This window comes from Erpetoichthys calabaricus, chromosome 3, assembly GCF_900747795.2.
Source record: "Erpetoichthys calabaricus chromosome 3, fErpCal1.3, whole genome shotgun sequence".
Classification (NCBI taxonomy): domain Eukaryota; kingdom Metazoa; phylum Chordata; class Cladistia; order Polypteriformes; family Polypteridae; genus Erpetoichthys; species Erpetoichthys calabaricus.
In genome coordinates this window covers 286687601-286715389 of record NC_041396.2, presented here as the reverse complement: position 1 = coordinate 286715389, position 27789 = coordinate 286687601, and the positions used below count along the sequence as shown (strand labels likewise).

Sequence of the window (27789 nt, the reverse complement as noted above, 5' to 3'; positions counted from 1 at the left end):
GAATGGCGAAATTACGCCACATATGGCAACATTTGCGCCCCCTTTTTTGTTACTTTGCGCCCCCCACAGTTTGAGAACCACTGACATAGAGATTGCCAGTTTTAAGAATACAATTTTCTATAGTAGCAGGATATAAACGCACAACCACAGGGCTTGCAGACCAAAGTCCTAACTACAGCACCACACTTCCTGCCATATTGTCTATTGCAGGGGTAATTCCACTATCCTGGGGCCTCATTTAAAAATGCTTTTTGAGTGTGAAAATATATAGCATACACATATTTCCACGCATTATACCCTTTATAAATCACAATTATCCTGTAAATCTGTGTGCGTGAATGCACCTCAGACCTCACCCAGCTTCACCCTGAAACAACCCTATATGGACCATGCTTATCAACCTCATACATATGCAATCACGATGCAGAAGACCCTTAGTGAATGATAGAGCAGCCTTCTATATGATGGATTCAGTAGTGTGAGACAGAAGTTCTTGACTCTAATTTACAGGCATGCAAAGAACCTTTATTTGGAGGCATAAGCATGGATTTTGAGAACATGCCTAAATATGTTGAATGGCAATGTGTTACTGGCGCTATAAATGCCACGAGATCCATCCACACCATGCCTGAAACAAATAAATAAATAAAAACATTTAAAAAAGAAAAGAATAAAAAGGTCAAATTTTACCAATCACTGGCAGAGTGTGCGTGTAATGGGAGTAAAAAAAAACCACATCCACGATCTCAGATGTCTATCTTTGAAAGGCATCTGTAATTGAAGATGCATTTTTATGCAGCATTATGAAAGAGCAGTCCTGACGATTGTCAGTCTTATCTTGGCATCACACTTGTTTGTGTATTTAATAGAACTCCTTATGATTATGAAAAGCAGCTAAATTTCGTATTGCAATATGTCAATGTCAATTTATTTATATAGCACATTTAAAACAAACATAGTAATGCTGTGGCCAAAGTGCTTTACAAAAATAGAACAAATTAACATAAAACATAAATAGAAATAAAATATATGAACATAAAATAAAATACATAATAAATCAAGTAATGTTATATACATAAAAAATAGAAGTAATGTAGTATAATCACAAAGAGGAAGCCATCAGTATTACTGAAGGTCACTGAATTCAAGTGAATAGAAATGAGTCTTTAATGTTGTTTTAAACAATTCAATTGTAGACGACTCCTTTATATGATGAGGTAAAGAGTTCCACAGGCGAGGTGCAACAGCTGCAAAAGACCTGTCCCCCTTGGTTTTACACTTGGTACAAGGGACAACCAGAGACAGCTGACCAGAAGATCTAAGCACTCTAGATGGCTGATGTAAAACACACAGTTCAGATAAATAGGCAGGAGCAAGCCCATGTAAAGATTTAAAAACTAGCAGCAAGATTTTAAAATCAATTCGAAAACTGACAGGCAGCCAGTGTAAAGAAGCTAAAGTAGGAGAGACAGAGTCATACTTTCTTGCCCCAACCAAAAACCGAGCGGTAGCATTTTGGACCAACTGTAACCTGTGTATCAAGGATACAGCGAGTTGCAGCAATCGAGGCAAGAAAAAATAAACGCATGAGTAGCTATCTCAAGATCCCCAGAAGATAAAAAAGACTTTATCTTACCTAATATGAGTACATTAAAGTCCTACAGTTACGTTAGAAGGATCAGTTACTGCTATAAATTGTCTTTTTATGTTAGTAACATCATGTTATGTTATATGTATGTGCACTCACGCCATATGAAAACTGAATGTCCGTCAGTTAAAGGCTTCTAGCACAGCGGGCATAATGGGTTAAAGCTTGGCTGAGGTATCCCCGAAAAGTGACAACAGGTAGTCTAAACACAGTCTGTGCATTATATTCATCACATTTGAACTTTAATACAGTATGTTAATCACATCAACAGTCATCTCGGCGATATGAATTATTTTGCATGCAAGTCGTTATTTAGCTGGTTTGCCTGCATTTTCCCAATTGATCGAGGGTGCCCTTATTTCCCAGTTTCTCTGAAATTTGGCATAAGCATGGGTCAAAGTTGTAAATATATGTGTACTACACCCTAAATTTTTCTTTGTGAATCCCTACATTTGTATGGAATGATGCGTATGCACATTTTGAGCCTCTTTTTGTGCGCATGCATGCTTTGTAAATGAGGCCCCAGATTGTCACAGCTCCTCTTACAAGGATAAGATCAGTGCCTGGACTTGAGGACACTACATTATCCTGAATGTGAGTCAGTGTGGGTGTCACGGTGGACTCAGACAGAGGATGCTTTATGGATTTTAGGTGCAGGTCTGGCAGTGCTGCATGAGGTGGGGAACTGCGGAAGGGCTCAAGGATGGCTTTCTGTGCTGACTATAGGGATCTGTTGGGTTGAAGGTGGCTATAATGCAATCTCTTTGGGCTTATCATGCAAGGTCACTTGATCCTGGTGTTTATTGTCCATCCTTTGTAACGTTTTGTATGGGGCAGCCCATTTTGGAGATTATTTGTTCCAAGACGAAGCTGGGAAATCACCCCATAAAGATCATCTGAGTCATAAAGTAGCATGTCTTTGTCATTTGACAGTCGTAGTGATGCTTTTAGTAATGTCGAGCAGCTTCAGTATCAAAGCAATCTACAACAGAATGGAAAGCCTAACAAAGCCTCCTGCACATCAAAACTTGTGTAGTAACTGAAAAAAGGACATATATTTGTAAAACAAACAAAGGCAGAAGCAAAACCTGGACAGAGTGCCAGTGTATCGCAGGGTGAACACATACACACACACACACACACACACACACAAGCACACACACACAGTCTCACATGTGCACCAGCAGTGGCAGCTGGTGAAATAAATTTGGGTGAGGTGCAGTTTTTTTTTTTTTATTTCAGGAAAAAAGAAAAGAAAAATATACACACACACACACACACAAACTGTAATATTGGCTACACATTAGATAGATAGATAGATAGATAGATAGATAGATAGATAGATAGATAGATAGATAGATAGATAGATAGATAGATAGATAGATAGATAGATAGATAGATAGATAGATAGATAGATAGATAGATAGATAGATAGATAGATAGATAGATAGATACTTTATTAATCCCAAGGGGACCCATTAGCACTATTGGAACATAAATGTTGCCCTCCTTTTCTTCTGGCCTGAAAATTTCTCAATTACTTCCTGATTAAAGAGAGTCATTTTAGTCTCTTTTCCTTTGACAGCAAGGCCAATGCATTCAGCCTCTCTTGAGTTATGGTGTTGCTGAGAAACTTTTCATGTACTTTGAAAAACTTTCTAATATGTAGAAAAATACGTAAATCTCTTAATGTTTGATAGGCTGCAGGACACCAATAAACTAAGAGTTTGAGATTTAGACTTCTTAGTGGGTTGCAGACGAACCATTTAAAAAACAAATGCATATTTTCAGAGTCACAACAGAACTTAAACATAATTACTTCATTTCAAATGTCAAGTGTAATAAAGTTAATGTAAGCCAAATTTCACTTAATACAACAAGTTTCAAACTTTGAAATTTTGAAATGTTATGCTAGTTCCATTGAAATGACACATTTTTGGTTTACTTATTATACTTGTTTTTTTTTTTTAATAAGCAAGTAAAAAATTATTTATAAAGCGCCTATTACAGTCAAAAGTCACAAAGCACAATAAAACAGAACAAAATACAGAACAATAACAATATAAAAAACACCCGCATATGACGGTTCTACCTGTTCTGGGCCTGCACCAAACTAACATCATTTTGGACAAAAATTTTTAAGTGCCTCTCAGACAGCCTTGGTATCACAATCCCTCCTAACCCATTAACAGCTGTGTTCGGTGTTCTTCCAGATGGACTTGAATTGGAGAAGGACAAGCAAACGGTGATTGCATTCACTACACTTTTGGCACGCAGACTTATTTTGTTAAATTGGAAGAATCCTAATTCTCCTCTTATAAGTCAGTGGGAAACCGATGTTTTATATTATTTGAAATTGGAAAAAATCAAATTCTCAGTTAAAGGATCTGTACAAAATTTTTTCAAAACCTGGCAGGATTTAATCAATATTATTTTAGAATAAGAGAAATAACTATTACCGCATTTAACTCCCTTCTCCATCTCTTATTTACATAGATATTTACTTCTCCCTTTCTTTTGTTTAATGTTGCCTTATTAAAAAGCCTTAAGCAATTTTCCTTTAGCTAAGCTCTCCTTCTCAGGGGTGGGGTTTGATGTGTCTTCAAATTTGTTGGGTTATAAATTGATCTGTTTGTATGGAATGATTACAATGAAAATTAATAAAATAAAAATATAATGAAGATGACGGTGCTACCAAAATGCCAGTTTGAACAGATGTGATTTTCTTTTAATTAAGTTAGAAAATGTATGCATGGCACAGAGTGTTCTAGGGAGTGTGAAAGCTTGTTTTGTACAATTTTTGAAGTTCACCTTAAATACAGTGGCAGGCTTTCTCAAGGCGCTCCTTCCACACGCCATCAACAGAGACAGCAGAATCCATCAACTCTGGGCTTATTGGAGCTGTCACTCTCATCATGGCCAAGCAAAGCCAATTCAAATGCTCTACAAAATTTCACACAGCCTTATTCTGGATGGGATGTGTCAATTTTTGGTCATCTCTTCGTTGTGCCTTCTAATGCCAATCCATCTAGCTCTTCAGCAATAATAAGCCTGCTAAAAAAATGTTCTCTAAATTTCGTCTAGATGACTGCGGCTACTTTCATGCCACTTGCATTTTTTCATAACGATGTTTTTGGTCTTCAAACCCCATCGTTGTCCACAACGCTTCAGCAACAACACTTTGAAACAGCAAACAGGGAAATGAAAAAAAGAAAAAATGCATTACTTATGCCACATCCAGTTAGCCAACTCCGTTTGTCATAACAAGAGCAGGAAAAAGTCTGTGTGTAAGCTTCTCCTCAATCACAGTTTATGAAGGTGTGTTTCATTAGAGAAATAACCAAATTTTCTTTGATTTCTGAAGTTCCACAAAGTTGTCATTACCATGAAGTCGCGTTCACTCATTTGTAGTTACCTTAAAGTCGGGAGTGAACTGTGAATCATTGACATGAACTTGACATAGTGCTTCAACGATTGTCCAAATACATTAGATTGTAAAAATCTAAAACAACTTTAATTTTCTGCCAATAAATGTAAGTGTCTGGGGCACAGTGTGCCCAGAAAAAATCTGAAAGCAACCAATTGAAGGGCAGCCACAGGTCACCTACTTGCCAAAAGATGAAGGACTTACTTAGACTCTAATTTTGCCAGCACTCTTCACTCAGGAAATATAGGTACTGTGTTCATACAGAATTGAAACAAATACAAGTCAGAACCAATTTTTAATTTGACACCAGGCACATTGTGCAAATAAACAAATGTATTCCATGATTGTTTTGCATTACCTCATTAATTTAAGTGGAGTTTTTAAAATATTTGAAGGGGAGGCAGTACCCCGGCACCTCGCATTACAAAACGCCACTACACACCGGAGCAGATTTAGCTTTACCAATTAACCTAACCTGCATTTCTTTGGTTAATGGGAAGGAAAAAGGAGCACCTGGATGAAACCCACACAGATACAGGGAGAACATGTAAGCTCTAAGAAGGGAGAACCCGGGACGCAAACCCTGGTGTCCTTACTGTGAGGCAGCAGCAATACCACTGTGCCAACCTGCCCCCCTGATGCCTTACTGGAAATTAACTACAATAGGAATGCTAAAAGCAGTATAAAAGTAGTAACACTTTAACCAACCAATGAAAACACAATTGTGCAACAACATTCTGTGAAGGGGCGCCGTGGCACCTAGAAAAAGATAGAATGCACCATTTTTGAGGAATTTCAACATACATCAATACATCCATTTTGCATACTTGCTTATCCAGAGCAGGGTTGTCATGAAGCTGGAGCCTATCCTAGCTAACATCTGGTGCAATCACTGGACAAGATGCAGGTCCATCACCAGATGAACACACAATTCAGGGGCCAATTTAGCATTGATGATCAACATAACCTGCATGTCTTTGGACTGTGTGTGGAAACCAGACCACTGAATTTCAACGTAATTCAATACAATACAATACAATTTATTTTTGTATACCCAAAAATCACACAAGAAGTGCCGCATTGGGCTTTAACAGGCCCTGCCTCTTGACAGCCCCCCCCCCAGCCTTGACTCTCGAAGAAGACAAGGAAAAACTGCAAAAAAAAAAACCCTTGTAGGGAAAAAATGGAAGGAAACCTTGGGAAAGGCAGTTCAAAATGAGACACCTTTCCAGATAGGTTGGGCGTGCAGTGGGTGTCAAAAGAAGGGGGTCAATACAATACAATACGCAGAACAGAAAAAATCCTCAATAGAGTATAAAAATAAAAATTTTACAAGTACGGACCAGAATTTAACAGTAGATGATATAACATAATATGATTTGGATTTGTTTAAAGTCCTGGAGACCTCAGCCATCAAGCTGCCTCCCCCATTTGGCCATTCCACAGCTGAAACATTGCTTGGGCAGCCAATCCGATGAAAGGACCCCTCTACCCCACAATTCCTGGGATCCTCCATCAGGGATGATTTTAGCTTAGGCAGGAAAAACAACTTGGCAGGTGGGCCGTGGCACCAAGTGCCACATTTGAATACCAAGAAGAGAAATAGAATAGGTGAGAGTTAGTAACAAATTATAACAGTCATGTTACTTATGTTTTAGTGCTAATGACTAACAACAGAGATGCAGTCTGTGCAGTTAATCAGCAGCTCTAGTCAGGATATGCCAAATTGAAGTAGTGAGTCTTCAGCAGGGATTTAAAAGCTGAGACCGATGGGGCATTTCTTATAGTGGTAGGCAGGACATTCCAGAGTTTATGGGCCCTGTAACTAAAAGCTCGTCCTCCCACTGTTATTTTATTAATTCTTGGAATCATAAGAAGACCGGCATCTTGATATCTTAATGTGCGCTCAGGTTTGTAAGTCATGATAAGTTCAGACAAGTAAGCTGGACCTTGGCCATTTAATGCTTTATATGTTAAAAGGAGGATTTTGAAATCTGCCCTAAACTTAACCGGGAGCCAGAGTAAGGATTTAAGAACTGGAGTTATGTGTTCGTACTTTCTTGTTTTTGTAATAATTCTTGCAGCAGCATTTTGGATTAACTGGAGGCTGTATAAAGAACAGTTTGAACATCCAGTGAACACCACATTGCAGTAGTCAATCCTACTAGAAATAAATGCATGAATTATTTTCTCAGAATCCTGTTTATTTAGAAAGCACCTTAATTTCCCAGCATTTTTAAGATGGAAGAAACATGATTTGGACAACTTTGTAATATGAGCTTTAAATGAGTCAAATATAACTCCTAGATTGCGGGCTGATTCAGTAAAATTAATGGTGATTCCAACTGAGTTAAATGATAACAAAATATTGTTGTGATCAGCATCATTCCCTCCAACAATTAACATCTCTGTTTTATCTGTGTTTAAAGACAACATTGGAGAAACTTCATTTGATTTAAATGAAAGGTATAACTGGGTGTCATCTGCATACAAGTGAAAATTAACATTATGTTTCCTAATGGTAGATCCCAGTGGAAGCATGTAAAGTGAAAACAGTAAAGGTCCCAGTACTGAGCCCTGTGGGACACCATATTTCAGTTCTGTATATAATGATGGAGTACTGTCAGCACATTTCTGTACATATTGGAATCAATTTGATAAATAAGAACTAAACCAAGCAAGCACAGTGCCTGTAAGCCCAACATCAATTTCTAGCCTGTGCAGTAAAATAGAATGGTCTGTGGTGTCAAATTCTGCACATAAGTCTAACAACATAATTACAGTGGAGTTTCCTTCATCAGAGGATATCAGAATGTTGTTTAGTGCTGTTTCTGTACTATGACCAGTGCGGAAATCAGACTGGAATTTCTCAAATAAATTGTAATGCGTAAGGTGTGACTGAAGCTGATTGGCGACTACTTTTTCTAGTATTTTAGAGAGAAAGGGTAAATTTGAAATAGGCCTATAATTATTTAGTATGTGTGGGTTTAGGTCTGACTTTTTAAGTAATGGTTTAATGACTGACACTGTTAGTGCATCAAGTACTGTGCCATACAATAATAAACTATTGATAATGTTTAGAATAGGCGCTGCAAGAACATCCATAGCACTTTTTACTAGTTTTGTTGGCACTGGATCTAGGGAACAAGTAGTGGGTTTCATTTTAGAAATTAAAGTTAAGACTTCCTGCTCTGTTACAGGATTAAAATTACTAAAGTGCTGAATGCAATTTGAGGCAGGGTCTGCTAAGCTAGTATGCGGTTTGTACTGTGATGCTGAAATCTGGGATACTATATTTTTAAATTTCTCATTGAAGCAGTTCATAAAGTTTGTACTGCAAATATCTGTTGGCATTTTGCACTATAGATCTGAATTCCCATTTGTTAATTTAGCAACTGTTCTAAACAGTACCTGAAGATTTTTATATTTTGATTTGATATCCTTTATTAATCCCCAAGGAGAAATTGTCTTGTCACATTACCTTTGGTGGTCAGAACACAGGTCGCTCATTGTACATTGCCCCTGGATTAATTTTAAGGTAAATGGCCTTGCTCAAGTGCCCAACGGAATTATCAAATACATAACAAAGTGTAAGAATAAAAGGTAAAGGTTATTCACACACTAAAAAGAGAAAACAAAGCTACAGACACAACACAGTATTTTAGTTTGGTAGACTTATTGGGTAACACACCTAATGGTAGACTTCATGAATGCTACACAGCTGAAACTTTGTCTCTAACCTTCTTTTGTTATGGAGTCAGAATATCTTTTAAGTTATTTTCCCTTTTGTAGATAAATGCTGATGCAGCCCTTCACCAACATTATGGCACAGCTTAGTTGCCCATCATTTTAATGTAATGCCTACCTGGGTGAGTGCAACTGTAATCAAATGCTGTTTTATATAGTGTCTTATTCATCAACTGATTTGCTTCAGGAGTACAGCAGCAGCTTCAAAGATTCCTGCCTGGGATGTCTGGCCAGCTGCAACCGGTTTACTAACTGACATGGAGCCAACAGTCAGGCTGGACTTTATTTTGGACTATGCTGTAAGACTACTTCTTCCTTTAAAGGAAAAATAAAGGTGTATTTTAAAAGGTAGTAATTAGGGAGACTTAGAGCAGATCTCGCAGAGTTTTATGGCATTGTTCTTAATTCATTGACAGGAAGCAGAGGTGCCATGCATTCCATTCAGTCCTAACTGAGGATTTGCATGAAGTGTCAAATGACATGTCTTACGAAGTATCTGTTTACCATCTAAATAATCTGATCACATGATATTCAGTTGTGGTTTCAGGTGCGGTGGAGCAGAATACAGACTGACATGTGACAAATCTGTAAACATCCATCCATCCATCCATTTTCCAACCTGCTGAATCCGAACACAGGGTCACGGGGGTCTGCTGGAGCCAATCCCAGCCAACACAGGGCACAAGGTGTGGTGTAATAATAATAATAATGATAATAATAATAATAATAATAATAATGTCTTTACATTTATATAGTGCTTATCTCACTACTCAAAGCGCTTCAGTGAGTGGGAAGCCACTTCAACCACCAAGGCCTAATCATTGTGTAACACATTTTATCACAAACACACTTAAGAAAAAGCTTCACATACTGACACCTGCCAGATTCATAACAGAATACAAAAGAGTAAATGATACAAGAGAGACTGAAACAGAAGCCCACAACCCACTCAACCACAAACTCACACCCCCTCATGCTTTCCCAGGTTGTTTCTGGAAACTCTTCCCTCCTCTACTGTGCTAATTCTGTGAACACGTTGGCATTTCCAATTCCCACTCATGTGCTTACTGATCTGTTTTTCCATCTCCTGGGCAGTGAATATTACGCATTTTGCCATTTTGTCATTTTTCTCAACCATGTCCATATTTGGTTGACAGCATCTGCTATCAATTGCAAAGTATGTCTATATGGAGACAACTGAGATATTAGCTTATCAAATGAGGTTGATGGACTGAATCGTCTCCTCTAGTTTGTCAAACCTCTTATGCTCTTACAACCTGTAGAGAGTGGCGTTTGTCATTCTTTCTTTATTGAGTGGTTCTCCTTCATTTATGTTTATCTATCTATCTATCTATCTATTGGAGGTGCATTCATACGTTCATCACAAAAAGTGGAGACTCTCAGAAGCAGATTTTAAACAATTTGATGCCACTTCATTGCAGGGCACACCCATCTATTTAAATCAGGCCAGTTTGGCATCACGGGTTAATCCAATAAGTACACAAGATATGGCAGGAGAGGTGGACTTTGGGTTAAACTCAATAAACACACTAAATCCACGTTGACTTTAACCTTGCTGGAAAGTAAACAATACAATATAATACAATTTATTTTTGTATAGCCCAAAATCACACAGGAAGTGCCGCAATGGGCTTTAACAGGCCCTGCCTCTTGACAGCCCCCCAGCCTTGACTCTCTAAGAAGACAAGGAAAAACTCCCAAAAAAAACTTGTAGGGAAAAAATGGAAGAAACCTTGTGAAGGGCAGTTCAAAAAGAGAGACCCCTTTCCAGGTAGGTAGGGCGTGTCAAAAGAAGGGGGTCAATACAATACAGTGCAGTACACAGAACAGAACAATTTCTCAATATAGTAAGAAATAAAAAATATAAATTTTAGAAGTACAGAGCAGAATTTAACAGTAGATGATATATCCCATAATAAGATTTGGATTTGTGTAGAGTCCTGGAGACCTCATCCTTCAAGCTGCCTCCCCCATTTGGCCATTCCATGGCTGAAACAGTGCTGGGCCAGCCAATCCGATGAAAGGACCCCTCTTTCCCACGATTCCTGCGATCCTCCATCTGGGATGACTTTTCCTTAGGCAGGCAAAACAACTTGGCAGGTGGGCCATGGCACCAAGTGCCACATTTGAGTACCGAGAAGAAAAACAGAATAAGTGAGGGTTAGTATACAATTATAACTGTCATGTTACTTATGTTTAAGTGCTAATGACTAACAACAGAGATGCAGTCTGTACAGTTAATCAGCAGCTCTAGTCAGGATATGCTAAACTGAAGTAGTGAGTCTTCAGCCGGGATTTAAAAGCTGAGACCAAAGGGGCATCTCTTATAGTAGCAGGCAGACCATTCCACAGTTTAGGGGCCCTGTAACTAAAAGCTCAACCTCCCACTGTTATTTTATTAATCCTTGGAATCATAAGCAGACCGGCATCTTGAGATCTTAATGTGCGCTCAGGTTTGTAAGTCATGATAAGTTCAAAAACCCAAGTAATGAGGTAGCAGTGGTAATGGTGGTGCCACCATGCTTTCCAGTTATTTTGGCTAATGTGTATTTCAATTCAACTTACTGTACATTCTCATTCTCCTTCTCAGTTAATCCAGTTCTGGGTTGCAGGGGGTGCCATACCTTGCTCCCTGCCCAGTGTTGTTTGGCACCTTGAGTCCAATATTACCAGGAAAGGCGTTAGCCCCCCAAATGGTCTTGAATTGGCTCAAGTGGGTTTGAGAATGAAGTTCTGTGTTTTTGCAAATTTATTAAAAAAACAAGAAGAAATATCTCATTGACTCAAGTATTTAGATCCTTTACTCAGTAAATTCTAAGACAGCGATTTCAGCTTGGAGTCTTCTTGGTCTGACACAACAAGCTTGGTATACCTACCTTTGAGGATTTTCTGCCATTCCTCTCTGCAGATCCTCCTAATCTATATCAGGTTAAATGGAGACCATTTGTGGACAGCTATTCATAAAGTCATTATTTTAAATGACTTTAGCACAAGGCTTCAACAGCGCAAAATGTGAAAATGTGAAGGGGACTTCCCCAATCCATTTCAGAGATGTTGGATTGGGTTAAAGTCTGGGCTCAACACAATGATTATCTCAAGTTGTCTCTAAGCCACTTTTGTGTTGTCTTTGCTTTGATTCTGGGGTCATTTTTCTCTGGAAAGGTGAGCATTTGGCCAGATCTCAGGCCCAGAGCACTTTGGAGCAGGTTTTCATTTCAGATATTTCTGAACTTTGCTAATTTCAGCTTTTTCTCATCCCTGCCTAGTCTCCAGGTAACTCTCATCACCAGTGCAAAACCATTCCAGTGGGAAAGCATGGTGGTGGCAGTATCATGCTACTAAAAATAATCTCACAGCATGATGTTGCCACCACCATGCTTCCCCACTGGAGTGGTATTGCACTGGTGATGAGCGATGCCTGGTTTCCTCCAGAAGTGATGCTAGTCTTTGATTCATCAGAACAAAGAATCTTGCTTCTCAAATTCTGAGACTCCTTAAAGTGTCTTTTTGCAAACTCCAATCAGGCTTCCATGTGTCTTTTACTGAGGAGAGGCCTTTGTCTGGCCACCCTGCTCACAAAGCCAAGATGAGTGGAGTGTTACAGTGATGTGTGCTCTTCTGGAAGCTTCTCCCATTTCCACACAGGTGGTCTGGAGCTCAGCCATCGGGTTCTTGATCACCTGTCTTACCATGGCCCTTCTACCCCTATTCTCTGTTTGACCTTGCAGACAGCTCTAGGAAGAGATGTGGTTGTTCCAAACTACTTCCATTTAAGAATTACAGTATGAAGGCAATTGTGCTCTTGGGAACATTCAATGCTGCGGGAATTTTTTGTAGCCTTACCCAGATCTACCTAACATGAATGATCTCAATCAGTCCTCATGGTTTACAAGCTTCACGTGGAAGAATTAGATGATGATGCTCATGTGGACATCTGGCTTTCAGTCCATCAATGTAGGGACTGCATGGTGCTTTGATCAGGTGGTGGTGGTGCAGATCGTAGGAACAGTAGAAAAAGTAGGGGTTAGTACGGATTGTAGAAATATATATCCATCCATCCATTTTCCAACCCGCTGAATCCGAACACAGGGTCACGGGAGTCTGCTGGAGCCAATCCCAGCCAACACAGGGCAGGAACCAATCCCGGGCAGGGTGCCAACCCACCGCAGGACACACACAAACACACACCAAGAACACACTAGGGCCAATTTAGAATCGCCAATCCACCTAACCGGCATATCTTTGGACTGTGGGAGGAAACCGGAGCGCCCGGAGGAAACCCACGCAGACACGGGGAGAACATGCAAACTCCACGCAGGGAGGACCCGGGAAGTGAACCCGGGTCCCCAGGTCTCCCAACTGCGAGGCAGCAGCCCTGGGCCTGTGCCACCGTGCCGTCCTAGAAATATATATGATAAATAAATTAATATATAGAATATCAGGGTTACATTAAAATGATGCTATGATAAAGCCATGGTAAAGTAATGGGTTTTTAGCAGTTCTTTAAAGTGCTCCACTGTATTAGCCTGGCGAATTTCTATCGGTCAGCTATTCCAGATTTCAGGTGCATAACAGCAGAAGGTCGCCTCACCACTTCTTTTAAATTTAGCTCTTGGAATTATAAGCAGACCATCATTTGAATATCTAAGGTTGCGATTTGGAGTGTAACATGAGGGGCATTCCAAAATATAGGATGGAGTGAGATTATTTAAGGCTTTGTAAACCATAAGCAGTATTTTAAAGTCAATTCTAAATGGCACAGGTTACCAGTGTAGTGACATCAAAACTGGAGAGATGTGCTTGGATTTTCTTTTCTGCTCTAGTTGCAATCAATTGATGTCTTTTTTTGGGTAGTCCTGAGAGGAGTGCATTACAGTAATCTAGTCGTCTAAAAACAAAAGCGTGAAGTAATTTTTCAGCAAAGTTATAAGGGATCTAATTTTTTCTATATTTCTTAAGTGAAAAAATGCTGTCCTGGTGATCTGATTAATATGTGATTTCAGTTTAATCCAGAGGTAACCTAATGGATGTGTTTAAAAGTATGCAGTACAGTGGATCTAGGCTGTTACTTTAAAATAAAGTTTTCAACAAGAACATGTGGACATAGTTGGAAATTTGTTATAGGCAGATTTCCCACACATATTAGAAGGTTCTTCTTCATACAAAGAACCATGGCCACATGGAATAAGTGTGGTTAGAATAGGAATTTAGCAACCTTCAAATATCAACTTGATTTTATTTTGGACAATGTAGGTGTATTGGATAGATGAAACTGTTGGGCTGAAAGTCCTGTTCTCGACTCAACTGTTCTGAAGTTCTAAGCAAGTTTAAAAATTAATTAATGGATGCAGAGCTGTTTTCTGCATTGTGCTCTGCAAGCAATAGGTGGCTTCCAAACCACATAAGAGGACAATGTTTAACCACATCAACTTAACCCAGTGACCAATAAATGCCAGAAACAGCCCTGGATGTGTGTTGTTGCCAATCACTAGACTTTGATTATGCTCAGACTCACATAAATGATTCAGGGTGACAGTGGTCCAGCAGCACGGAAAACAAAACAGAAAACAGCCCTGCATAAATTGTCAGTCTATCGCAAGGCCCAGTCACACATACTTACAAGCCACCAATGGGTAACTTATCATTACCAGTTAACCTAAACTGGACACCTTTGATGATGTTGAAGAAAACTACAAAATCTGAAGGAAAACCAACAGAAATAGCATGAAAACTACACACACCAATAGCCAGGTATGGGATTTAAAACACAGAAAACTTCATTTGGGTTGCAGAAGCAGTAACTATTGCTCTTCCTTGCTGCCTAATGACTGTCACCCCTCAGACTATTGACTTACACTGGTTTTGAGCAATGCTTTCTGGTTTTCCCAAAAGAACTGAATTGTTTCAGATAAGAAGCTGCCCATGTTTCTTTCTTTGTTCCTTTGACTGCGTGGCATCTTCTGACATCTTTGATTTTATTCCTGTTTGAATTGTTTGTACAAGATACAAATTTCAGATAAAGGGGGCTCACTAGTTATGAAATCTTTGAAATTTTTGAAGCCATTGTTGCATAAGCATTAACTTGCTTTATGAGAATGGCTTTAGGCAGGTCCAGTTGAATTAACTGGAAGCTTGAGAAGCAGCCATTTGGTTTCTTTTTGGATTCCTTACCTTTTGTTTAGTTTTTGATTGAATTGAGTTTAGTGGCATCGGCAGCTTAGACTACACACTTTGGAACAAAACCATATCTTCACCCAGAATCCTTGATGTCAAAGTACTGTGGAGAACAGGTGACACATGAGTAGAGAAAAAGGAACAGTTTATTGGAATGCAATGGAGCCACATGTCATTAATATTGAATAATAACCTGTAACCAGTAAAGGGCACCACTGAGCCCCAAACCCCAGACCCAATAATACCCAAAACAGTTACAGGTTCATATAATGAAGCCTGTATAATGAAGCACAGCCAATAATCATATAAAACAATGAAACTCTTTCTTCTCCTTTTGCTTCCAGTTGAGTGTCATTTGCTGCCCCTCATATTGTGTCTCAGGCATTTTTGGGGATAGAAGCAGCATTGTAATGGCTCCTATCTTCTTGGAACTCTCAGCCATCATTTTGGGGAACTGAAATAAATAATAGATAGTCTGCCGCTCACTCACCATTGTCACGGCTAAGCCCTGTGGGGTTTTCTTTATCACTTTTCAAAGATAGTGTTCCCTCCACAGACCATACCTTTTCACCTCCCATTTCAAGGGGAACCTCATTGAGGAGAAATCCTCATGTATCCTCAATGAAGGACTCCTGTCATCCATTTGGGTCATCATAAAAGTCCACATGCTTTCTGGTGATCACAGTCCAATGGATGTCTCTAAGTTCCCTATCTGCCGGTCTTTTTGTCTGTTTTACAGCACAGTTTGTAGTTTGTAAATTGTCACAAAGTGTGTAGGTTTGGGATTATTTTTTTTTAACAGGTTGGGGTCTGGTCACAATAAAAAAAGTAGAGGTCCCTGCCAAGCAGATGGTCAGAAATCCTACCAACTAAACCAACTGTAACCAGTAAGTGGCACCACCAAGCCCCAAACCCAATAATACCCAATACAGTCACAGGTTCAAATAATGGATATTTAATCCACCAAGCATGCTGTGTAATGATGCACAGCCAATAATCATATAAAACAATTAAACACTTTATTCTCCTTCCACCTCCAGTTGAGTGGCGCTCACTGCTTCCTGACTGTATACTGGACCCAGAATGGATCCTGGTGATCTGGCATGACTTGTGGGGAGCACTTCTGGGTTGTTTAAGAACCATGGCTCCCCCGAGAGCACCCTCTTGTGGCAACCAGGGTTGCAATTCTGGACTCAATTTCCCATTAACCCCTGCAGGTGTCTAAGCTGGAATGCCTCCAGCGGACTACGGTAACGTAATTTATGGGGGATTGAACTGCTCCTGACCTCTGGCTTCTGCTTGTTCATCCCCTGGCTGCTCCATCTTGGCAAGAGGTCATTCCATTGTCTTGCCTGGATGCTGGTCTGTTCTCTATGGTACTTGTAAATCTCTTACATGACAATACATGAGTGATGACAGGGATTCATATGGGTGCTGAACAGTGTCAATCAAATGGTATTAAAATTGTTCCATCAAGGAACAAAATGATCAATGAATTCTGAAAAGAAGACCTTTAGGTGGCAACCCAAAATATCCCACACAACTACTATAACCGACAGCTAGCCAAGTCAGATAGTCATCTCCAAGACACTGAAACTTAAGAAGAGGTGTATCTGATATTACTGGGTAACTGTTGTTTCAAGAACTATATAAAGTTGTCATTCCAGGATAGATTCTCATCTCCAGTCAGTTAGATTTAAATATAATCTCCAACCTCATAAAACAGGGACTGAATAAAGAGGCATGCAAAATCCATTGTTGGAAACAAAAATAAAAATAACACTTCCTTTGTCTTTAAAGAAAATGTATGCAAAATCCTCTGAACTTGGAGGTAAAGTAACAGGTAAGCCTCTGCTTTATGATTTCAGAGGCTAACATCAATACTGATTAAATATGCAGATGATATCAAACTAGGTGGAATGACAGACTAGAATCTGTGAGTCCATTATAGATGGACCTGGGCAGAATCATAACTTGAGAAGATTTGTAACAGATGAAATTTAATGTAAATAAAGTCAAGGTATTACACAAAGAAAGTTAGCAGAATTGGGGGGACTTGAAACATGAAAGTACATCTTATGGGAAGGAACTAGGAATTATAGAGGACTCTTTATCTTCTACTTTCATGTAGTTTACAGAAACAAGCATGAAGGCTAATAACATGTTGTTTGTATAACACAATATGCGGGGTACAAGTCAAGGAAGGTTGCACTCAAGTTATATAATGCAGTAGTGAGGCCTAATCTGGAGTACTGTGTGTAGTTTTGAGCTCCATGTTATAAAAAAGAAAAACCCCAGAAAAGAGCGACTAGGTTGATTCCAAGACTGTGAGGTAAAAGTTATAAAAATGAAGGAGCTGAGCCTTTTCAGTCTAAACAAATAGAGATGAAGAGATGACGTAATTGAAGTGTTTAAAATTGTGAAGTAGTGCCAAGAGGTTGTTTTAAATTGAGTTCTTCAAGATGTGTCACCGATTAAATAAATTTCACACAAACATTAGAAAGAGAACCATAGACATACGGAATAAGTTCCCAAGTAGCGTGGTAGACTGCTGTATGTTCAGGACATTCAAAACTTGACTTGATATCCTTGGGGAAAAATGTGAATAGGACTGAGGAGAGCTTTGTCAGGCCTAGCAGCCTATTGTGATTGTTAGAGCAATTGGCTGAAGGTGAATGGCTGGAATGGAACAACAACCTTGATGTTATTCCAGGAACAATGAAACCTAATAATATCTGATGCACTTAGATTGCCTGTGTATCATAATATATCATGACCATCACTGTTCAGACAGGGTGGTATTCAAGAATAGTCTTGTACTCTTGTTTTTGATATCTCCTTGTCAGAATGTTGATATCTACGTTACCAGATATCAAGTGTAGAAGACCCCAGTCTACGCTTCTCAAGTGTCACAACTGCATAGATGGAGTTGGTGCTAGTAAGTGGACAATTACAAATATTATATTGGAGCTGTATCTTGTCAATTAATGGCCCCTTGCCTAAGGTGTTACAAGAAAATGGTACATCTCTGTAAATGGTGGAAACATAGGTTATTATACGTTATTTATAGGTTATTACTGTTATTCCTTAATTACCAGCCTTTTATCCAAGACATACTACAAAGGTCCATAATGTACACAGTACAATACATGTAATTAGAAAGAATGCATTAGGGAACAAGAAGTGCAGTATCACAGTTAATTCAAATGTTTGAAGCTAAAACAAAGTTAAAGTGTCAGTTTGTTGCTTGGGTCAGTCTAGCAGTAGGATCAAAAGTTATGTCTAAGGTCAATGTCACATTATGTGACTTCTAGTCATGGGGTATGTCAGATTAGCCAACCGAAGTCACTGATCGAATTGCTGGACCATGTTAATTTAAATAACAGGAAATTGCTGCCTATGTCACATTTAACAATTATGTGCTGACCCCTTTTTCTGACAGCCGATAGTTTGCTATCTGATGGAGCTAGCGCTGTACCTAAAACATGAGACATCAGACAGATGAGCTTCTGTTCTGTTTTTCTGAGGGCCAAACCCCTCATGATGCCAAACGGATCCAGTGCTATTCAAAAGGTGAGCTCAGTCACAGTCTCTGCCCTTTTCTCTTTTTAATTCAGTTTTTCAGCCTCACCTAATACTACTTTGCAGTTCACTACAAACTTTCATTTTTTTCTTTTCACCAGGGTGTAATCCTTCTGATTCCACTCCTTTAGATTATCATATCCTGCTTTACTCTCCAGTAGTAGGTATCTGTGTATTCCAGCTACAAGCTGTATGATATTTCCTAAATGTGTTTCACCTCTTTGTTTCTTTTTCCAAATCCATATTCACTATATTTATCCTTGCATCCTTCACTTACCTTTCCAACTCTCACATTCTCATCTGTTTCAAGATAATTCTCTTTGTAAACTGACGAGTTTAGTTCAGGTGGGATTTATACATTTATGTATGTATTTATGTAGAAGGGAGTTATTACGAATGTTAGATGTTGTAGCAAACATCGTTAGAATTTATTATTATTATCAATGTAAGAGTGTGAAAAATTGACTATTTAAGTTGTTAAGTTCTGTTGTTCAAGGATACAAGTTGATTCCAACAGATGGGATGATCTAATGTCTATCTGTACAGCACAATCTCCATTTGTTTATTAAACTGTTCTTCGTGCACAACTTTACTTTTCAAGCCAAAGACTACATACTTATCACTCAGTTCTTTTTAACATAAGTCAGGTTTTTGACATTTTCATGGATGATCTGACTGAAAATAATCCTCCATTTTCCACTACCTTCTCTAATGGCATCCAGCCAATGAAAAACAAATACAAGAAATCTAGTACCATACCAAAATTTAAATCTTAGCATTGCAAAAATCACTATCACTGTGAAAGATAAAAAAATAGGACACATCAACACCCATTTGTAATTGCTGCTTTGAAACAAGAGTCAAATTGACATAAATGAATACTATACCCAAAAATATTTTATATGTTACTTGCCCCATGTATCTGGTAGTAATGGAAGAGAAAAAAATGTAATCTCATGTTTTCATGCCGAATGGAGATAACAGAGTTTCTAATAGAATAGGGTTCAAAGGTGACTAATGCTGGAAAACAGCTAACAATATCAAAATGTCAGTCAGACATATTTATTTATAAAAGCACATTTAAAACAACAGATGTTGCACCAAATTCCTGTACAAAGGAGCATTAAAATAAACACAGTACAAACAATCATACAGTAACATCAATAAAAACATCCAATTTGAAACCATCCCCCACAACCCATTATTATAGTGAAAGGCGGAAGAAAACAAGTAGGTCTTAAGCAGAATATTAAAAACCTCAATAGAGGATGAAGACCTGATGTAGTAAAGCAGGTAATTCCAATGCTTAGGAGCAACAACTGTAAAAGCTCTATCTCCCCTCAACTTCAAATGTGATCTTGGAACTAACAGGAGTAGTTGTCCAGATGACCTCAATGCTCTTCGTGCCGAGTAGGGGTTAAGGTGGTTGCAGATGTATTTTGGAGCAAGACCATGCAAGGCTTTAAAAACAAACAACAAAATTTTAAAATCAATGCAACATCTTACCCGTAGCCAGTGGAGAGAGGCTAATATGGGAGTGATATGATCCTTTTTTACTTTCTTGCGTACAAAGTGTAGGGAAAGTATTGTAATCGTCCAAAAAATCGACCTTGAGATTTTGATGAATCTCAACATTTTAGACCTCCCTGAGTCCGATTTACTTTCTCGTAGCGAAAGTATTGTAATCGTCCAAAAATTTGATTTCGAGATTTTGATGAATCTCAATGTTTTAGACCTCCCCGAGTCCGAAAATACCATTTTTGGAATTATGTCTATGTGTCTGTCTGTGTTTGTGCGCGTGTGTGTGTGTATTTAAACATGATAACTTGAGTACGCTTTCACTTAGGTCAACCAAGTTTTACATACAAGTATTAGGTACAAAATGTAGATTTCTGTCAACTTTTGAACTATTCACGCTAACCGGAAATGCTACTTTTTTATTCATGAAGCTGCAGTGTCCGATTTATTCAACTTTACTTTTATAATAATTGTTCAATAAATTATTCATTTGATATGATTTGTTGTTGATGGTTCTTTAATGTACATAATATAAAAATATAATCAATGTCTTGCGGTTTACTCCTCAAATATTCATCCCCATATCTGAGTATACATGAAAGTCTAGGGGAGACCACTCCCAATTTTTCTAGACACAATTCTAAATCTAGCTGCTGCATTTTGAACCAGATAAAGTAAGACAGAGCAGATTTGTGCAGTCCCACAGATAAGGAATTACAATAGTCTAACCGAGATATCATAAATGCGTGAATGACTGTTTCCAAGTCCTGCTGTTAAAAAAAAAAATTAACTTTGAAGTTTGCCTCAGTTGGAAAAAACAGGCCATTACTACTGAAGAAATGTGTTTACCAAAGTTTAGTGAAGACTCAAAGATGATATCAGGTTCCTGACATTATTATGAATAATTTCTGACAACCTAACCCTAACCTAACCCTAACCCTAATTGAGTGCCAATTTCAACTGCAGATATGGTAGGACCAAAAATAATGACCTCTGTTTTCTTTTCATTTAAATTGAAGAAATTTTGCATCATCCAATATTTAATATCCTAAGTGCACTCTATCAGCTTTTTTTACCCATGAAATGATGTCAGGATTAATATGAGGTATAGCTGCATATCATCAGCAGAACAATGATAAACAACATCATGTTTTTGAAAGGTGCTCCAGATAAAGGGAAAACAAAAGAGGAGCCAAATAGAGCCTTGTGGAATGCCTTGTATGGGAGGTGTTGGCTGAGAGACTGTCTTATGAAAAAAGTCTCACACAGCTCATGTTGCATAATGCACATGTCAAGTCATTTAGTCATATGCTCACAATGTTCCAAACACATTTATTTTTCCTAAAATATTGTTATAAATAAACCACTACTGAGAACGCTTTTGTGAACGAAAATAGACCGTGCTCAGAAGCACCTGTGCATTTAAATCGGAGACCCGCCTCCCACTTCAATAATTGGTCAGGAGCCCACCCCAGTAACAGCTAACATTGTGCTTCAACAAAAGCGTGTATTGAGTGACGTTTAAAACTATAGGTTCAAAATTAAAGGAAAACCACTGAAAAGATTATCAGGAAAAGAATACTGTATGCCTTGTACTTCTGCATATCCAAGATGCTTCAACAAGCAGAAGGTTCATTCAGCTGTGCAGTTTCACAGGCCGCTGATAAACAATCCTGAGGCACCTCGGCTGTGGATGTGAATTGAAATGAAATGACGGGTGGCGGGTCTACAATTCAAATGCTCATTCACATTTGAGTACATTACAATTTTTCTTTCTTGAAAGCATTTTCCAGATGTGGTTTGTTTAATGATAGTTTAGTTAAAATATGTGTGTTTTAGATGTTGTGAGCATACGACTAAGTGACTTGACATGTGGATTATACACAAATAATAAGAGATTTTTCCATGTACTTTTTGATATTGTTTGCTGTTTTTCCAGTGTTGGTCATCATAAGCTCTTGTTATATCTGAAACTTTCTTATCTTTATTCTGCATGAAAACACGCGACATAAAACATTTTTCTTGCCCATCATTATTAGCCACATTGGGCAAGCAGCATATAACAGAATAATTTTTAGGTAGAGTATTTCTTTACAATTCCCAGTATACTCCAGTACACACTAAATAGGACAACAGGCTTTCCATGGATCTGTTCTGAAGCTGTACGGCTGTCAGCTGTTGACCTGGAATGGAGGTACTTACCTCCTTCTATGTCTCTGAGCTTTGACAGAACTCACTAACCAAATCTGAACCACTCTACCTACCAGGAAGTATGTGACCAAAATCTATTCTGTTTTGATGGCAGAAATGCCTTGCATGTAATGCTATCATTTACAGTTCAAATCTCCTCAGTAAATTGTCTTTTCTTAAGGAAAGTGCGACTGCTAAAATCTCTTCCTGGCCATCAGTTCAGCTACTTAGTGGGATGATTTTTTTTTTTTGGCAGCACCTGTCATTTATTTTTCTTCAGAGTCAATTAGAACAAGAACACAGCTGACCTCATCAATGCCACCACAATCATTTTATCTAATGGGTTTCTTTCTAAAGCACTTTGTCTTATTGATAAACCATTCTCTCTGCTCATATTGTGGTTTTGGGCAACATGACAGGAAACAGCTGGAAAACAAGTCATGACAACAGGAACAAAAAAGCAGCATGAGAGCCATATGGGCTGCTTTGTGAGCATAATTGAATTTTCAAACAGTTTTTCCTGCGTTAGCAAAATTAATTTTGGGGCTTTATGGTGTATGTTGGAGAAGTGCACTGTTTCTGAGACTTGTGTGTTTATCTCCTGTTTTGTTTTTTTGATCGCCATGCACTGCATAGTCTGAACCACTCTATTTTGCTTTTTTATTCAAATTCTTGAATTTGTCTTTATATTTACAGTCAAGGCCGAAAATATTGGTACCCTTGAACACAGTTCAAATAATGTACCACTCTTCTTGAAAAATATTGAAAACTAGCAAAATACCTGTGCTTCGCAGCGGCAAAGTACTGCTTTAAAATTTTAAATAATAAACTGAGGGAAAATGTACCAATAATTATTTGTTAAGGATCTCTTTGTATACCATGTTGTCAGTTCGCCCCTCCGGTTGTAATATGACCAAGCTGTGCGCTAAGCTTACTCTTGAGCATGCAACGTATAGTTGGCCTTGTGAAAACCAATCTTGCCTCAAAGGCTCATTCCTTACAGCTTACTTACAAAAGTTAAGCAGGCTTCATTTCAAAATTCTACACGTAACAGTCATAACGGTCGACAACGTCTGCCATGATAAACCTTCTAATTTATGGCCCCATCTTCACGAAATTTGGTAGGCGGCTTCCCAACGCTAACTGAATCCTACTTACGTACATATATACGTCCATAGCCTGCAGCTCGGTCCACACTCTGAATCCTCCAGGCACTCCTGAGCATAATCTAATTTTGAAGGTTGGGGCACCAATAATGTTACTGAGAAACTTACAGCCACCGAAACTTTGTAATGGCATGAGACTTCAGGTCACATGCCTGCAAAAGAACCTAATTGAGGCAACTATTTTTACTGGCGGTGGCTCAGGGAAGAGAGTTTTTATTCCTCGCATCCCCGTTATACCCTCTGATCTCCCATTTCAATTTAATATTTACAGATTTTATGGACTCCACTTTACTGGGAACATCTGAGTCTGTGGATCACGGGACGAGACCTACGAACATTTCTTTGTACCTGGCGATCTAGCACCTCGGGATGATCTGTCTCTGTGATTATATTCGCTATGCTGATCTGCTCCCGTTTCATCTTACAGTACTCTACCACCGGGAACTGATCTGATGTTCATACTAACCTGGTTTATGTCTTATGGCTCCGGGGCGATCACACCTGAAATTACCAAGCGTTACTGTTTATGGCTGTGTATCGGAACATCCAAATCCTGCTTCCTCCTCCTGCTGTGCTTTCTGTTGCTTGCTATCGCCGCTCGCCTACGCTACCACACCCACCTGTTCTACCGGCTCCGTTGTGCTGTGCTGCTTCTGCACTTTTATCAGCTAAGTATCACTCACTATTTTAGCGCTTTGAGTACTGAGAAATGCGCTATATAAATGTAATGAATTATTATTATTTATTATTAAACACTAAAGTACAAAAACGAAGTAGAAAGTAACACTAAACCGCAACACCGCCGGTAACACCGGCACACCGTGTCTACTAAACACTAAGAAACACTAAAGGAAAAAATACTATTCAGTAAGTACCATGTCTACTAAACAGTAAATAAGTAAAGGAGAAAGGACTAACCACGTCAGCTGTGGAGCTCAGCTCCGAGCAAAATGAAGTGAATGAAATGAGGTGAATGGGAGGGGAGATGATCACGTGACTCCAACACCCGCCTTAACTCTCCGTCCCTCCACAAACACACAAACACAGCCACACGGATCCCAACTCTCCTTTATATATATAGAAGATGAAAAGATCTTTTGTCATCCATACATGCATTTTTTTGGTTAGCAAAACAAAAAGCAATGAGGACTCGATTTTTGCTTATTCTACAAAGACATTAAAAATCACATGGGATAAATTGATTGAAACTTTTTAGTAGTTCTAAGAAATATTTGTCTTCTAGTGATCCTTCAGCTAGACTCATGTCTTGTACTTATTGTCACGAGCGTCTTCAATCTTGTAATCACGCAATCAGCCCAATTAAATGGAGAAAAGAACTCACTCAACCATCTTGTGTCATAATAAATGTGGGAAAGACAAGAAAAAGCAGAGAGTTGTCTGAGGAGGCAAGCCAAGCATGTTCAACATAAAGGCGACAAGACCACTGCAAAGAGCTTGAAGTTCCTGTGACCACTGTTGCCAATACTGTCAAGAATTTTAAGTTCAATGCAACTGTAGTCAACATCTCTGGACATGGCCAGAAAAAGGGAAAATTGACGCAAGATTTAGAGAAAGAATGGTCGAGGAAGAACCAAGGAAAATTTCAAAACAGGTCCAATCTTCCTATCAAGCTCAAGGTGCAACAGTTTCAAATCAAATTCTGGAGTTTGTCACAATGCGATTAACTAGCCACAGTCCTTCTCAGAGAATGTGTTTTGCATGATGAAGCAAAATGAGAGCTTTTTGATAACACACTAAAACAAAAGAAAAAAAAAGAGCTTTCAAAGAAAAGAGCATCATCTCTATCGTGAAACATGATGAAGGCTCAATGATATTTTCTACAGGTAACTTTGTGCAGGGTGCAATACAATTTTAGGGTGAAATTTACAGCTCAGTGTCAGAAAGCTGTGTCTCGGTCACAAGTCATCTGTCTCCAGGTAGATAATGGCACAAAACTGTATAAATATTCATATATAGATCAAAAGCAAAGTTTCTGCTCTAAATGTGATATAAAGTGAATTTCCCATTGGGATTAATAAAGTATCTATCTATCTATCTATCTATCTATCTATCTATCTATCTATCTATCTATCTATCTATCTATCTATCTATCTATCTATCTATCTATCTATCTATCTATCTATCTATCTATCTAAAGACCTGTGCATACCAAATGTTTTGCCAGTTTCAGCTTAGTTCAGAGGAAAAGTTTTTTTTAAGTGAAAGTGTACTGATATTTTCAGTTAAGTATTTGCCATTTTAGTTAGTTAAGCCTTCTTCATATTCCGAAAGACCCCTTTCAACATTCAAGCTCAATTCATTTTTATTTTTATAGTGTCTTGTACTGAAGTCAAGTTCAGAGTGATTCCACAAATGTATCAATCCAGAGCATTAACATAACCATACAATATCCACATACAGGATGGTGCAGAAACCAAATCCAAAAGAGCCAAAGGTTCTAAAATGTTACCAAATAAAAAAACTCGATGCAGTGACAAACACAGAAAGTACACATTATATTAAAGTAAACAAATTTAACATAACAGACTCGTAGTAGTTTTAAGAGATGTTGATTTCTATCTGCCAGGGTGAACATAGGCAGATACTTAACTTTATTTTCAGTGTTTTTTTACTTGATTTGTTTTATTGAAATTCATTTTAATTTCTTTTTTAAATTTATTTTGACATGATTTAGCAACAAATTGTTTCCACAAATGTTTTTCACTTCAGTAAATTTCAGCAGGTGACACTCCCTATTCCCAAAAAATTCTGACTATAGTGCGTTGTTCCTACAGCAGAGCGTCAAATGTTCATTTGATGTTAGCTTTAACTAGACTAATGACTTCTATCTTTTGCGATTATTTCATAATTTTCAAATTGCCTTCATTTTTTGATTTACCCACGTACTTTTCCCAAAGAGTAAAATTTACACTGTTAATAATCGACACAAGTTGCATTCAGCTTGAGTGATTTGTTTTTGAGTTATCAGGTTCAGAGACATACATTCTGCTATGAAGATACGAGGGACGTTCAAAAAGTTTCCTCACTTTTTTTAGCTCTATTTATTAAGAATTTCAAAAACAAATTGCATCTTTTTTCTACATAGTCACCTTCATTTGCAGCGCAATTTTCCCATCGTTGTACCAACTTTTTAATGTCCAATTGCTACTCCTCCCGCCTTCACTGTTTCCAAAATATAAAACTGTGGAAACTTTTGAATGTCCCTTGTATAGTCACACACACACTACAGAAACATCACTCTGAAAGTGGAGAAGTCAAGTTCAATGATGCCAAAATCATTTAGACATTTTGAAATCAAAAAGCAGAAATTTTGATCTTGTCTCAGTATTTTCTATACAGGTAAATATAATCTCTTTAAAATGAAAAGAGAGAGATGACCGAAATATTCCTCTATCTAATATCTGCCTCTATTTTAGCAAATTTAGGCTCGCATGAATTGGAGAATAAACACAGAATTAATAGTTAAAAAGAAAAATCAACAACTTGCTCTTCCTCCCCTGAATATAGAATAACATTTTGATTTACTGTCTCTGGCATCCTGTCCTCACCACAAGTTCTACACAATCACTTAGACCTTTCCATGTGCTTAGCAGCTTGTAATAAAGAGATGAATACTCACCTGAGGCCACCTTAATAACTTTCACATTCTCAGAAATAAGTAAATCAGTTATTGTCCACATTGTAACCTTAGGCTTTACCACACATCATATTGTACCATCTTTATTTAGGTGTGCTTGCAGTTGATGAGAATAGAGCCTATTGAGATTGAAATGTCTCTCTGACAGTCTGTTAGTCTGTCCACATGAAACAATTTGGCTTTTAATGGACTCAATTTGTTGAAACTTGACAAAGTTACTCTTCAAGGAAAATTATCTGTAGACTTCAGTTTTCAGTGAAGTATATCAAATAAAGCACACTGTACAAAGTTTATGAAATTTGAAAATCCATTGAAAAGCATTGCTAATTTTGTGAACTCATTTGTCCTAACAATGGGAAAACACTAATTACGGGTTATTTTAATGTTTAAAATTCACTTTGAGAGAAGTCATACCAATATATATTTTGTATATTTTCCTTATCCAACAGTTGCTCCTGACAGATCACAAATACAAATCATTCTAACACCTGTAAAGACACACATGTGAAAGCCACTTCTACAGCAGCTCACCTCTCCTGCAGCTTGAGGTAAGATAACCAAAAAAAAAAATCTCACTTCTCTAGACTTTTTTGTAATTTTTGTGTGCATTTAAGGTTGTTGATTCTTCAAAATTTCTTCTGCTTCTGTAAAAAAACTA

The 27789-nt window shown here is 38.2% G+C and overlaps 1 protein-coding gene across 1 annotated transcript in view; it reads left to right on the top strand.

Annotated features, from left to right (window-relative positions):
• LOC114644555 (prostaglandin D2 receptor 2) overlaps positions 1-27789 on the top strand; it is a 146514-nt gene that overhangs the window by 56713 nt on the left and 62012 nt on the right. Inside the window, exon 2 of the mRNA XM_028792616.2 lies at positions 27581-27679. The gene's annotated coding sequence lies outside the window, so the exon portion shown is untranslated. The remainder of the gene's footprint in view (positions 1-27580; positions 27680-27789) is intronic.